We start from the raw sequence: 12,981 nt of genomic DNA, 5'->3' as shown, positions 1-12,981 counted from the left end.
TACCTTTTAATCAAATAAATAGGTGGTGGATATAGGGAACCCAGCCGCAGCCACTATGGTTTTGACTGAGTTCTTGTGTTCCGTCAGCATGCGGAAACTTCCGGCTGGTGCTGATGACAGATGATTGGTGGAGGTGCAAGGTGATGTGCCCCCCTCTGATTAGATATTGATGGACTATCTATCCTATGGATAGACCATCAATAAGTGGTGGCCTACCTTTTTAAATTTTAGATGCCCCCTGTCCAGTAGAGCCAGAGAATGAAAATTATGGCAGCTTCTCAAGGTAAATAAAGAGGATTTCGCCATCATGGTAATGTGTAAATGAAGGTGGCTGAAACATCTTCTAAACCAGGGGTGGGAAATCTTTTAGTTGCCAAGGGATATTTGGTATTTACAGTATACCATCTTTTAGGGGCCGTACAAATTGCACGCTACCTCCCCCACAAAGTACGTCCTGACTGTGTGAGCATGCTCACAGAGCAAGAAGAAATTAATGGTCTGGTGGCTGTCTATACAACTGACAGCCCAAGCACCCCAGGGGCCTAATAAAAGGTTATCGAGGGCTGGAAACGGCCCTTGGGCATGAGGTTCCCCACCCCTGCTCTAAACACTAAATCAATGGATGTAGTTATGTCAGAAAGTCAGCAGGAGCTAAAAAGAAATATAGTGAATGTGGCAGGGCAGGGGGCCATGTGGTTCTTCTTAGCGTGTCAGCAGAAGGTAGTAGACACAACACAACCCCTCATTATTATAGACTAGCTGAAGAGCCCAGCACTGCCTGGGCATAGTAACTAATTGTGGTTAGTTATAACAAATTATAATGATTATATTACACATAAAAACATTTCACATCACATACTCAACACTACAGATTTGCAACACAAATTAACTAAACGATTACCTAAGTATTGATAGTATTTTATTTTCAACTCATTCAAGAGCCTTTTGGAAAAACAACATTTTTGGTTTTTCCTTCCGGTGCAAAGATGAACAGATTTTTGGCAGTTCCAACTCTTGAACAGGCCACGTAAAGTTGTCCATGAGAAAAGAATGGAGATTGCAAATCATTCTCTACTACTTTCAAGCACTGTCACTGAGCCTTGTTAATGGACATTGCAAATGCCAGTCAAAGTAAAAACTGGAGGCGTTTAAAATCAAAAGGAAAATCAGATGGAATGAGTGGAATTCTTGGAATGAAAAGGTCCTCTCCTTTGGCACATCCTGTTGCTGAGCTGTGTATCTAATCCTATCATGTGTGATACTGTCTGCTGAGCTGTGTATCTAATTCTGTCCTGTGTGATACTGTCTGTGAGCTGTGTACCTAATCCTATCCTTTGTGTTACTGTCTGCTGAGCTGTGTATCTAATCCTATTCTGTGTGATACAGTCTGCTGAGCTGTGTATCTAATCCTATCCTGTGTGACACTGTCTGCTGAGCCGTGTATCCAGTGTCGGACTGGGATGCTAAGGGCCCACCAGTAACATTGACTGTGGGGGCCCACTTTTCACCTGCATACAAATATTACACTACCCTCATTCACAAACTTAGCTATATCTCTATCTAATATATAAAGCTGAATGTGTGTGTGTGTGTATGTATGTATGTATGTATGTATGTCCGGGATTGGCATCTGAACCGTAGCAGCTACAGCCACAAAATTTTGCACAGTCACACGTCTGGACCCCGAGAGCGTCATAGGCTATGTTGTGAGGTGAAATTTTAACCCCGCGCTTTCCAATTCACCAAACAATTTTGCCCCTATCTACATAATGGGGAAAAAGTGAAAGGAAAAGTGTTGGAGGCGTCGCAGCTACAGGCACAAAATTTTGCACAGTCACACGTCTGGACCCTGAGAGCGTCAAAGCTATATTGTGAGGTGAAATTTTAACCCCGCGCTTTCCAAGTCACCAAACAATTTTGCCCCTATCTACATAATGGGGAAAAAATGAAAGGAAAAGTGTTGGAGGCAAATTAACAGCTGCCAGATGTGAACAAGGGGGACTTAAAGAATGACAGCGATGGCACCAAAGAGTATATACTGTACAGTTGCTAAGGTGGGGCCCCAACATGGGATAATCACACCACCACGGGGATATGAACACACACACAAAATGCGCCACACACTACCACGTGCTCGAACACATATACCACCCTCAGTGCACATTTCACCACACATACACCAACCTCGCCACATAAAAGTAGAAACACAAAAGTCGCCGCTCAAAACTCGCCACGCGCAAAACTCTCCACATGCAAAACTCGCCACACGTGCAAAACTCGCCACACGCAAAACTTGCACACGCAGAAAAATTGCCACACGCAGAAAAATTGCCACATGCACAAAAGTTGCAACACATGCAAAAGTTGCCTCACACAAAACTTGCACATACTCAAAAGGCACCACACATAAAACTCGCCACGCGCAAAACTCGCCATGCGCAAAACTTGCTGCACACAACTTGCTACACTAACCTGTCACATGCAACTCGACACACAAAAAGTTGCTACACGCATGTCGCCACACAAAACTCATCTCACAAAAGTCCCTACATGCATGTCGCCACACGCAACTCAACACACACAACTTGACACACGAAACTCGCCCTAAAACACACACAAGTCTGGTATCCTTCAAAAATAAAAATCTGATTAATAAGCAGACAAACTACAAGAGCAACAAATGTACCATATAGGAATCCGGCAGCTGTCAGTCACATGACCAGTCTATTATGTGTATGTGTGAGCTAATATATACTGCCAGGGGGTGGGCTTACTGTTGGCTGGGGATTTATCAGGCTGCCATTTTAGCTTACAAATACTGAGGTAAAAATACTGACCAAATAACGTGTGAACGAGGGCTAATACAGGAGGAGATGGCATACAGCTATATACTATATACAGGAGATGACACACAGGTATATACTATTTACAGGGGAGATGACACACAGGTATATACTATATACAGGAGGAGATGACACACAGATATATACTATATACAGGAGAGATGACACACAGGTATATACTATATAGAGGAGGAGATGACATACAGGTACATACTACATACAGGAGGAGATGACATACAGGTATATACTATATACAGGAGGAGATGACACACAGGTATATACTATATACAGGAGCAGATTACCTACAGGTATATAGTATATACAGGAGGAGATGACACAGGTATATGCTATGTATAGGAGGAGATGACATACAGGTATATACTATATACAGGAGATGACACACAGATATATACTATATATAGGTGAGATGACACACAGGTATATACTATATACAGGAGATTACATACAGGTATATCTAATATATAAAGCTGAATGTGTGTATGTATGTATGTGTGTATGTCCGGGATTGGCATCTGTACCGTCGCAGCTACAGCCACAAAATTTTGCACAGTCACACGTCTGGACCCCGAGAGCGTCATAGGCTATGTTGTGAGGTGAAATTTTAACCCCGCGCGTTCCAATTCACCAAACAATTTTGCTCCTATCTACATAATGGGGAAAAAGTGAAGGGAAAAGTGTTGGAGGAAAATTGACAGCTGCCAGATGTGAACAATGAGGACTTAAAGAATGAGAGCGATGGCGACAAAGAGTATATACCGTACAGTTGCTAAGGTGGGGCCCCGACATGGGATACTCACCACACACGGGGATATGAACACAAACACAAAATGCGCCACACACTACCACGTGCTTGAACACATATACCACCCTCAGCACACATTTCACCACACACACACACCAACCTCGCCACATAAAAGTCGAAACACAAAAGTCACCACTCAAAACTCGCTACATGCAAAACTCGCCATATGCAAAACTAGGCTCACGCAAAACTCGCCACACGTGCAAAACTCACCTCATGGAAAACTCACCTCATGCAAAACTTGCACACACAGAAAAATTGCCACATGTACAAAAGTTGCACCACATGCAAAAGTTGCCTCACACAAAACTTGCACATACTCAAAATGCACCACACATAAAACTCGCCACGCGCAAAACTCGCCATGCACAAATCTTGCTGCACACAACTTGCTACACTAACCTGTCACATGCAACTCAACACACAAAATGTTGCTACACGCATGTCGCCACACAAAACTCATCTCACAAAAGTCGCTACATGCATGTCGCCACACGCAACTCAACACACACAACTTGACACATAAAACTCGCCCTAAAACACACACAAGTCTGGTATTGTCCTTCAAAAATAAAAATCTGATTAATAAGCAAACTACAAGAGCAACAAATGTACCATATAGGAAATACGGCAGCTGTCAGTCACATGACCTGTGTATTATGTGTATGTGTGAGCTAATATATACTGCCAGGGGGGAGGGCTTCCTGTTGGCTGGGGATTTATCAGGCTGCCAATAGCAACCAATCACAGCTCAGCTTCTATTTTGCTACAGTTAATTAACCTGAGCTCTGATTGGTTAATATAGGCAACAAAGACATTCTCAGTATAACAAAGCTAATATATGTTGTGAAATGCTTCTATTTGCTTAGTTTTTGCCTTTTAATAATTACATTTCTATCTATTTGTTTTGTGGTTTTTGTGTGCAGAATAAATTTTTGTTAACACATTCTATTTTGCTAACAGCAGTCATTAACCCGGGCGAAGCCGGGTAGTACAGCTAGTATAATAATAAACTGGGTAGTTTGGTTAATGAATGATGAGATGCTGCTTTTTTATGTACAGAGTGAATCAATTGAATTATGCCAAATAATGCCCATATAGTGGGGTTGGGGGCACAGATCTGAACAGGGGCCCACAGGGGGATTCCCCTGTTACCCTATGGGCCAGTCCGAACCTGCATGTATCTATTCCAGAGGCGTAGCTAGGGTTTTGGCTCAGGGGGGGCGAAGCTTCTGAGTGGGCCCCTAACCAGGTAACCTTGATTACAACTTGGTGATGCGCCCTAATAGTGGAGGAGAACGTCAGCAGATGACCACGATGTTACTGAAGATAATCTCTATATAATGACCAACATGGATATTACCGCCATATGGTCAGTGGTAGATACCAGTCCTACAGAACATATAAGAGATCACAGCACAGTTACAGATAATGTCTTACTCTGACTCAGCTGCAGAGAATACAACAAAGACACATTTCACTTCTCACATTCCAGCCCCATCACCATCTATTCCCAACCTGCACAAACTCCTCATCCTGCTGATACCCCAATGCTGAGCCGCTGCTGCCGCATGTGTCCCTATTACTGCACCTCATACCCCAATACTGAGCCGCTGCTGCCGTATGTGACCCTATTACTGCACCTGATACCCCAATACTGAGCCGCTGCTGCTGTATGTGTCCCTATTACTGCACCTGACACCCCAATACTGAGCCGCTGCTGCCGTATGTGTCCCTATTACTGCACCTGTACCCCAATACTGAGCTGCTGCTGCTGTATGTGGCCCTATTACTGTACCTGATACCCCAATACTGAGCCGCTGCTGCCGCATGTGTCCCTATTACTGCCCCTGCTGTGTGGTTCTGTGTGCCCTCTAAACTCTAAGGCACCCCTCTATAATATAGTAATGCTGGGTGTAAGTGCCCTAGAAAACAGTGCCCATATTTTGCCCCCTAGAAAGTAATATTGCCCTGTGTGCCCCTTTGATAGTCACAGTAACCTGAGTTCCCCTGTAACAATAAGTGCCCACTTTACATTTAATAATGTCCCAAGTCTCCCCCCTGTACAGCTCCCCTATACACAGTATGATGCTCTCTTATACACAGTATAATGTGTTGTGTATCCGCTTTTTGGGCTCCCCTGGTGGTTGCTGGTGGTACTGGTGACTTGTTTGCACTTTGCTGCTTCTGTTCACCTGCTTCCATCAGTGTTTGGGAGTTTCCTATTTAGCCTTGCTCTCCAGTCTTTTCCTTGCCGGTCATCATTGTAACCAGAGCCTTCGGTTGCATGTTCCTGCTACTAGTCTGCTGATCAGCTAAGTGGACTTTGTCCTTTTGTTTTGTACCTTTTGTCCAGTTTGCAGTTTTGTTATTCTCTGTAGCTGGAAGCTCTTGCGGGCTGAAATTGCCACTCCTGTGTCATGAAACACCAAAATCATATCCCTAATAAAGCCATGAAGGTAAATCCATACAACGACACCAAAAACAAAACACCTTCACATCAGGGCCATATACTGAAAGTTATATATAAATTTTTTATTGATTTAAAAACAACAACATATGTAGCATATAAAATAGGGGGTGGTAGCCACCAGTGCAGAAGCAATGGTGGGTCACATACAGGCAGCAACCTCAATAGACACAAAAATAAAGTAACAGGGAGTAGTTTATGGCAGAGCATATATAGCAATGGTTATAAGACAAGTGTCTAAATATTCCTTCAGCATATAGTGTAATAAATACATACACATTTAAGATATAGCACAATGCCCATGGGCCAAATTAAGCAGCTGAGAACAGTTTGACAGAAACACTCACATATCACATAAGTATAGCGTCTAAATGCTGGTATAGTTACCGAGAGGAAGAACCCAAGGACCCACCACACCCGACGCGCGTTTCGCACCGAAATGCTTCGTCCGGGGTGGTTGGGTCCTGGCCAGATAGGGTTATATAGTGGTCATGACCAATGGGAGGACAGAGAATTTAAAAGTAAATACACCACCACCTGTGATCAATAATACACATGCATTAAGCCCCCCTACCGTACATGTGACTCCAATCGTGTAGTGCATTTTCTTAATAGCGCAAATGCGCCGCACAGCCACATCGCAATGCAACGCCGGAGGCATATCCGGCATCTAGGAGGAACCCATGGCGCGTGCGCGCGCTGCTGAGACAGGAAGCATACCTGTTTGTAAATGCGCACCCTCGCACGTGCAACGCCGCGGCCGTAAACCTGCCCGGCGTCCAGCAAAACTCAACAGCGCAGGCGCGCGCTGCTAGAAAAAAGGGGGGTCTATAGCGCATGCGTATGGTGGGGAATTACTAAAGCCTCACTGGGACATCGCGTATGGTGGAGAATTGCTGAAGCCTCACTAAGACAACGCGTATATAGAACAAAAATAAAGACATTAAAGTGCGCACTGTGAAAAAAAAAAAAAAAAAAAAAAAGTGTTATTATTGATCTGCAGAATGTATGAGAGTGCATATAAGAATAAAAAGTGACATGATGATAATAGAAATACAGTGAGTGCCGGAATTGATAAAATAAGGACACAGGTGAGGGAATATAAGAAACAGTAAGAACAAAAGTAAGATAATTTGTTATAATATGAGTAAATGGTAAGAATCAGAATAATTAATATATAAATGGAAAACCCATAAGATATATTGTATAAATAAAGTAAAAGAAGTGCATGTCAATAACCATAAGAGATTATAATGACACTCAATAGTGACCAATACAAGAAAAAAATAGTATAATAAAGAAAAAGTGAAGTAAAGTGACATAAGTGCCAATAAAGTGGCTATAATAATAAATATAATAAATATGTCTTACTATTCAATTAATACCACTGATACAGCTCAACTCAGATAAAAGAAGACAACACAATATATGCTATAGTAAAGTGACATAAGTGCAATAAATACATATAATAATTGACAATACACCAAAGTAGTCGAAATATTGTACAGAAAATACATGACACGTGAAAAAAGATAAAACCCGTAATACTAATTAGACTAATATTATTATTAAAAAATCTCATACATGAATAAAGATGGGAAATAACAGTAACAAATATCCTGCAGCGACGCGCATATCCTCTTGGAGCAGTTGGTGATGACGTCCTCTTGAATACCATCAGATAATTTAACCACATATATTAACCCCCTAGGATATAAGGAATAAAATAACAGAATAAAACACTGACATACAACATATATGATTTATTAAAAAAAATAGGCCAGGATAAAAACAGACAGAAGACAGCAAAGTAGAAGTCATAAAGTGGCTGGAAAAAGGACCATCATGTAGGTAAAAAGGGAACAAAGCTATTGTGGTCATTCAATCCATGTGGAGAGATGGTGTTGAGTCTGTATATCCACCTTGTTTCCCTTTGAGCCAGGAGTCTCTTCCAATTTCCTCCCCGGGGGCCAATAAACACTCTGTCAATACCCTTAACACTCAACCCCATAGGGTCGCAATTGTGAAAGGCCTTGAAGTGGCGCGGTATTGGTTTCAATTTGGTAATGTCATCTTCAGTGGACGCATCTATGATGTCCAAAACATGCTCACGCACCCTGCGGCGAAGTTCACGCGATGTCATCCCCACATAGATGAGGCCGCAGGGGCAGGTGGCATGGTAAACCACTGCTTTGGTAGTGCATGTAATAGTGTGGGTGATTTTAAAAACTCTGTCCCCAACCGAATTCTGAAATTCGGTGGTATTACAGATATTTTTACATGCATATTGTGTTGCATGTAAAAATATCTGTAATACCACCGAATTTCAGAATTCGGTTGGGGACAGAGTTTTTAAAATCACCCACACTATTACATGCACTACCAAAGCAGTGGTTTACCATGCCACCTGCCCCTGCGGCCTCATCTATGTGGGGATGACATCGCGTGAACTTCGCCGCAGGGTGCGTGAGCATGTTTTGGACATCATAGATGCGTCCACTGAAGATGACATTACCAAATTGAAACCAATACCGCGCCACTTCAAGGCCTTTCACAATTGCGACCCTATGGGGTTGAGTGTTAAGGGTATTGACAGAGTGTTTATTGGCCCCCGGGGAGGAAATTGGAAGAGACTCCTGGCTCAAAGGGAAACAAGGTGGATATACAGACTCAACACCATCTCTCCACATGGATTGAATGACCACAATAGCTTTGTTCCCTTTTTACCTACATGATGGTCCTTTTTCCAGCCACTTTATGACTTCTACTTTGCTGTCTTCTGTCTGTTTTTATCCTGGCCTATTTTTTTAAATAAATCATATATGTTGTATGTCAGTGTTTTATTCTGTTATTTTATTCCTTATATCCTAGGGGGTTAATATATGTGGTTAAATTATCTGATGGTATTCAAGAGGACGTCATCACCAACTGCTCCAAGAGGATATGCGCGTCGCTGCAGGATATTTGTTACTGTTATTTCCCATCTTTATTCATGTATGAGATTTTTTAATAATAATATTAGTCTAATTAGTATTACGGGTTTTATCTTTTTTCACGTGTCATGTATTTTCTGTACAATATTTCGACTACTTTGGTGTATTGTCAATTATTATATGTATTTATTGCACTTATGTCACTTTACTATAGCATATATTGTGTTGTCTTCTTTTATCTGAGTTGAGCTGTATCAGTGGTATTAATTGAATAGTAAGACATATTTATTATATTTATTATTATAGCCACTTTATTGGCACTTATGTCACTTTACTTCACTTTTTCTTTATTATACTATTTTTTTCTTGTATTGGTCACTATTGAGTGTCATTATAATCTCTTATGGTTATTGACATGCACTTCTTTTACTTTATTTATACAATATATCTTATGGGTTTTCCATTTATATATTAATTATTCTGATTCTTACCATTTACTCATATTATAACAAATTATCTTACTTTTGTTCTTACTGTTTCTTATATTCCCTCACCTGTGTCCTTATTTTATCAATTCCGGCACTCACTGTATTTCTATTATCATCATGTCACTTTTTATTCTTATATGCACTCTCATACATTCTGCAGATCAATAATAACACTTTTTTTTTTTTTTTTTTTTTTTTTTTTTTCACAGTGCGCACTTTAATGTCTTTATTTTTGTTCTATATACGCGTTGTCTTAGTGAGGCTTCAGCAATTCTCCACCATACGCGATGTCCCAGTGAGGCTTTAGTAATTCCCCACCATACGCATGCGCTATAGACCCCCCTTTTTTCTAGCAGCGCGCGCCTGCGCTGTTGAGTTTTGCTGGACGCCGGGCAGGTTTACGGCCGCGGCGTGGCACGTGCGAGGGTGCGCATTTACAAACAGGTATGCTTCCTGTCTCAGCAGCGCGCGCACGCGCCATGGGTTCCTCCTAGATGCCGGATATGCCTCCGGCGTTGCATTGCGATGTGGCTGTGCGGCGCGTTTGCGCTATTAAGAAAATGCACTACACGATTGGAGTCACATGTACGGTAGGGGGGCTTAATGCATGTGTATTATTGATCACAGGTGGTGGTGTATTTACTTTTAAATTCTCTGTCCTCCCATTGGTCATGACCACTATATAACCCTATCTGGCCAGGACCCAACCACCCCGGACGAAGCATTTCGGTGCGAAACGCGCGTCGGGTGTGGTGGGTCCTTGGGTTCTTCCTCTCGGTAACTATACCAGCATTTAGACGCTATACTTATGTGATATGTGAGTGTTTCTGTCAAACTGTTCTCAGCTGCTTAATTTGGCCCATGGGCATTGTGCTATATCTTAAATGTGTATGTATTTATTACACTATATGCTGAAGGAATATTTAGACACTTGTCTTATAACCATTGCTATATATGCTCTGCCATAAACTACTCCCTGTTACTTTATTTTTGTGTCTATTGAGGTTGCTGCCTGTATGTGACCCACCATTGCTTCTGCACTGGTGGCTACCACCCCCTATTTTATATGCTACATATGTTGTTGTTTTTAAATCAATAAAAAATTTATATATAACTTTCAGTATATGGCCCTGATGTGAAGGTGTTTTGTTTTTGGTGTCGTTGTATGGATTTACCTTCATGGCTTTATTAGGGATATGATTTTGGTGTTTCTTGTATTTATCCTATTGTAGGACATATTGCTATCCCAGTCCATTATGGACTTTAGAAGCAGAGATGCTTCTTGGACTGCTCATGCCAATAATGTGTTTGGTGGTGTTCCGCCGGTGCAGGAGCCTGTACAGAAGACAGCATTGAAAAAAGTTTTTAAAAATCTTTTGAATCGTCGCACTAGATTGTGGTGGAACAGGACATCATTGGAGAATTATATATCCAAGAGTCTTATTCCTAGAGGATTGCGTGTTCAGATTTTTCCGTCATTTCCAGTTAACGATCCGGCTATGCGCCAAAGATGGGAAACTGCTTGTCATGTGTGTTCCACAACATTTATGACCCTTCTAATAGAGATTAATGGGAAATCTATAAATGATTTAGGTATTGAGATTGATGAGATCTATAAGAAACTTCAGACTGAATGCACATCTGAGGAGTTTGAGACCTTCATGAAGGAAATTGATGAACATTGTGACACATGGGAGAGAGACATTTGTAGCAATAAAAACAAGAAATTTCTACGTGATCAGCAGGACAAAATGGACAATAAGGTGTATAAATGGTCTCATCTTGACCCTTCTAATAAGAATGGCCCCACCCTTGAATCTGCCAGCACCTCTAGTACTAATTCATCTACTTCATCAGTTGGTCAAACTGTGGAGCGGCATTTGAGATTTAATCAAAGACGGAGAGACGACCGTTTTCGGGGGTATAATACGAGGCGTCGCGTCAAGAATTTGGACCTGGACCCTGAAGACCCTGCCCAGAATACCTCTATGAAGGTAATTAATCTATCTAATGTTGTTTTATCATCTGCTCAGATTTCTCTCCTCAAGAAAGGCCTTACCTTCTCTCCGTCCTCTGCCCTGGACCAATTTTCGGTCCTTAAAGATTTACAAATGTTTACTCGGAGGCTATTTTTTAAGAAAATGTTTTCTTGTGATACATATGACAATGACAATTTATCATCTACAGCAACAGAGGCGGAAACAATCCAGATCTTAGAAGATCTGGTAATGGATGCTGAAGGAAGCAAGTACCCCAAACATCTTCTCCCTAAATCTAAGAAATTTCCTCAAATCCAGACTGTGCCTGCCCTTGACATGTTTATACGTTCAGTTATGCAGGAAGTAAAAAAGATTCCTGAAACCATCAGAGGTGACAACCTTAGCAGTGATGAAAGAAAGGCCCTCAAGGAATTGAGAAACCTCCATGAGGTAATTATTAAACCCTCCGACAAGGGGGGGAATGTTGTGGTATGGTCAGTCATTGCTTATGAAAAAGAGATGGCAAGACAGTTAAAAAACACGTCTTGTTACCAGAAATTGACATTCAACCCGTTATTAAAATATAAGGATGAACTTCATGGTCTTTTACAGGAGGCAGTTGAGAACGGCGTCTTAACGAATAAACAGATGGAGGGACTCTGGATTGAGGATCCAACAGTAGCAAGTATTTACTTGCTTCCAAAAATTCATAAGGACCCCAATACACCACCAGGTAGGCCCATAGTGTCGGGTATCAACAACATCTCGGACCCCATCTCCAAACTGGTAGATTTCTATCTTAAACCACTCGTGGAAATACTTCCTTCATATTTGAAGGATACAACAGATACCTTGAAAAAATTAGATGGGATACAACTGGAACCTGACATGATTCTCGTCACGTGTGACGTTGAATCGTTGTACACATCGATCCGTCACGAGGATGGCTTAGAGGCAGTCACTTTCTATTTAAGTAATAGTGGGTTGGATGAATATTTATGCATCTTTCTCATCAAGGCTTTAGAATTTATCTTAACACATAATTTTTTCATATATAAGGATTCATTCTTCCGCCAAGTACAGGGTACCGCTATGGGGGCGTCTTGTGCGCCCTCATATGCGAACCTTTTCTTAGGCCTTTGGGAACGTGGTATTTTCCAAACATCTCCACATCATCTCAGTACAGGGGTGATTGCTTGGTGGAGGTATATCGATGATGTACTAATGATTTGGCAGGGAACTCGAGCCGATCTGGATCTCTTTTTTATGGCTCTTAATAATAATAATAAGAACATCAAACTCACATATAAATGTGACACCGGCCGTATTGAGTTTCTTGATATTTCTATTTTTGCAGACAAGGACGGATTTTTACAAACCGACCTATATCGAAAAAGCACGTCGGTTAATTCAGTTTTACATGCGTCGTCACAACACCCTTACCA

At 41.5% G+C, this 12,981-nt stretch overlaps 1 protein-coding gene across 4 annotated transcripts in view; it reads right to left on the bottom strand.

The window, feature by feature from the left end:
• Positions 1 to 12,981, bottom strand: part of PHKG1 (phosphorylase kinase catalytic subunit gamma 1) — a 104,956-nt gene that overhangs the window by 16,440 nt on the left and 75,535 nt on the right. The window lies entirely within an intron of this gene.

This window comes from Ranitomeya variabilis, chromosome 3 (genome assembly GCF_051348905.1).
Source record: "Ranitomeya variabilis isolate aRanVar5 chromosome 3, aRanVar5.hap1, whole genome shotgun sequence".
Classification (NCBI taxonomy): Eukaryota; Metazoa; Chordata; class Amphibia; order Anura; family Dendrobatidae; genus Ranitomeya; species Ranitomeya variabilis.
Note: the sequence above shows the minus strand (reverse complement) of the source record. Positions and strands in the feature narration are given on the sequence as shown.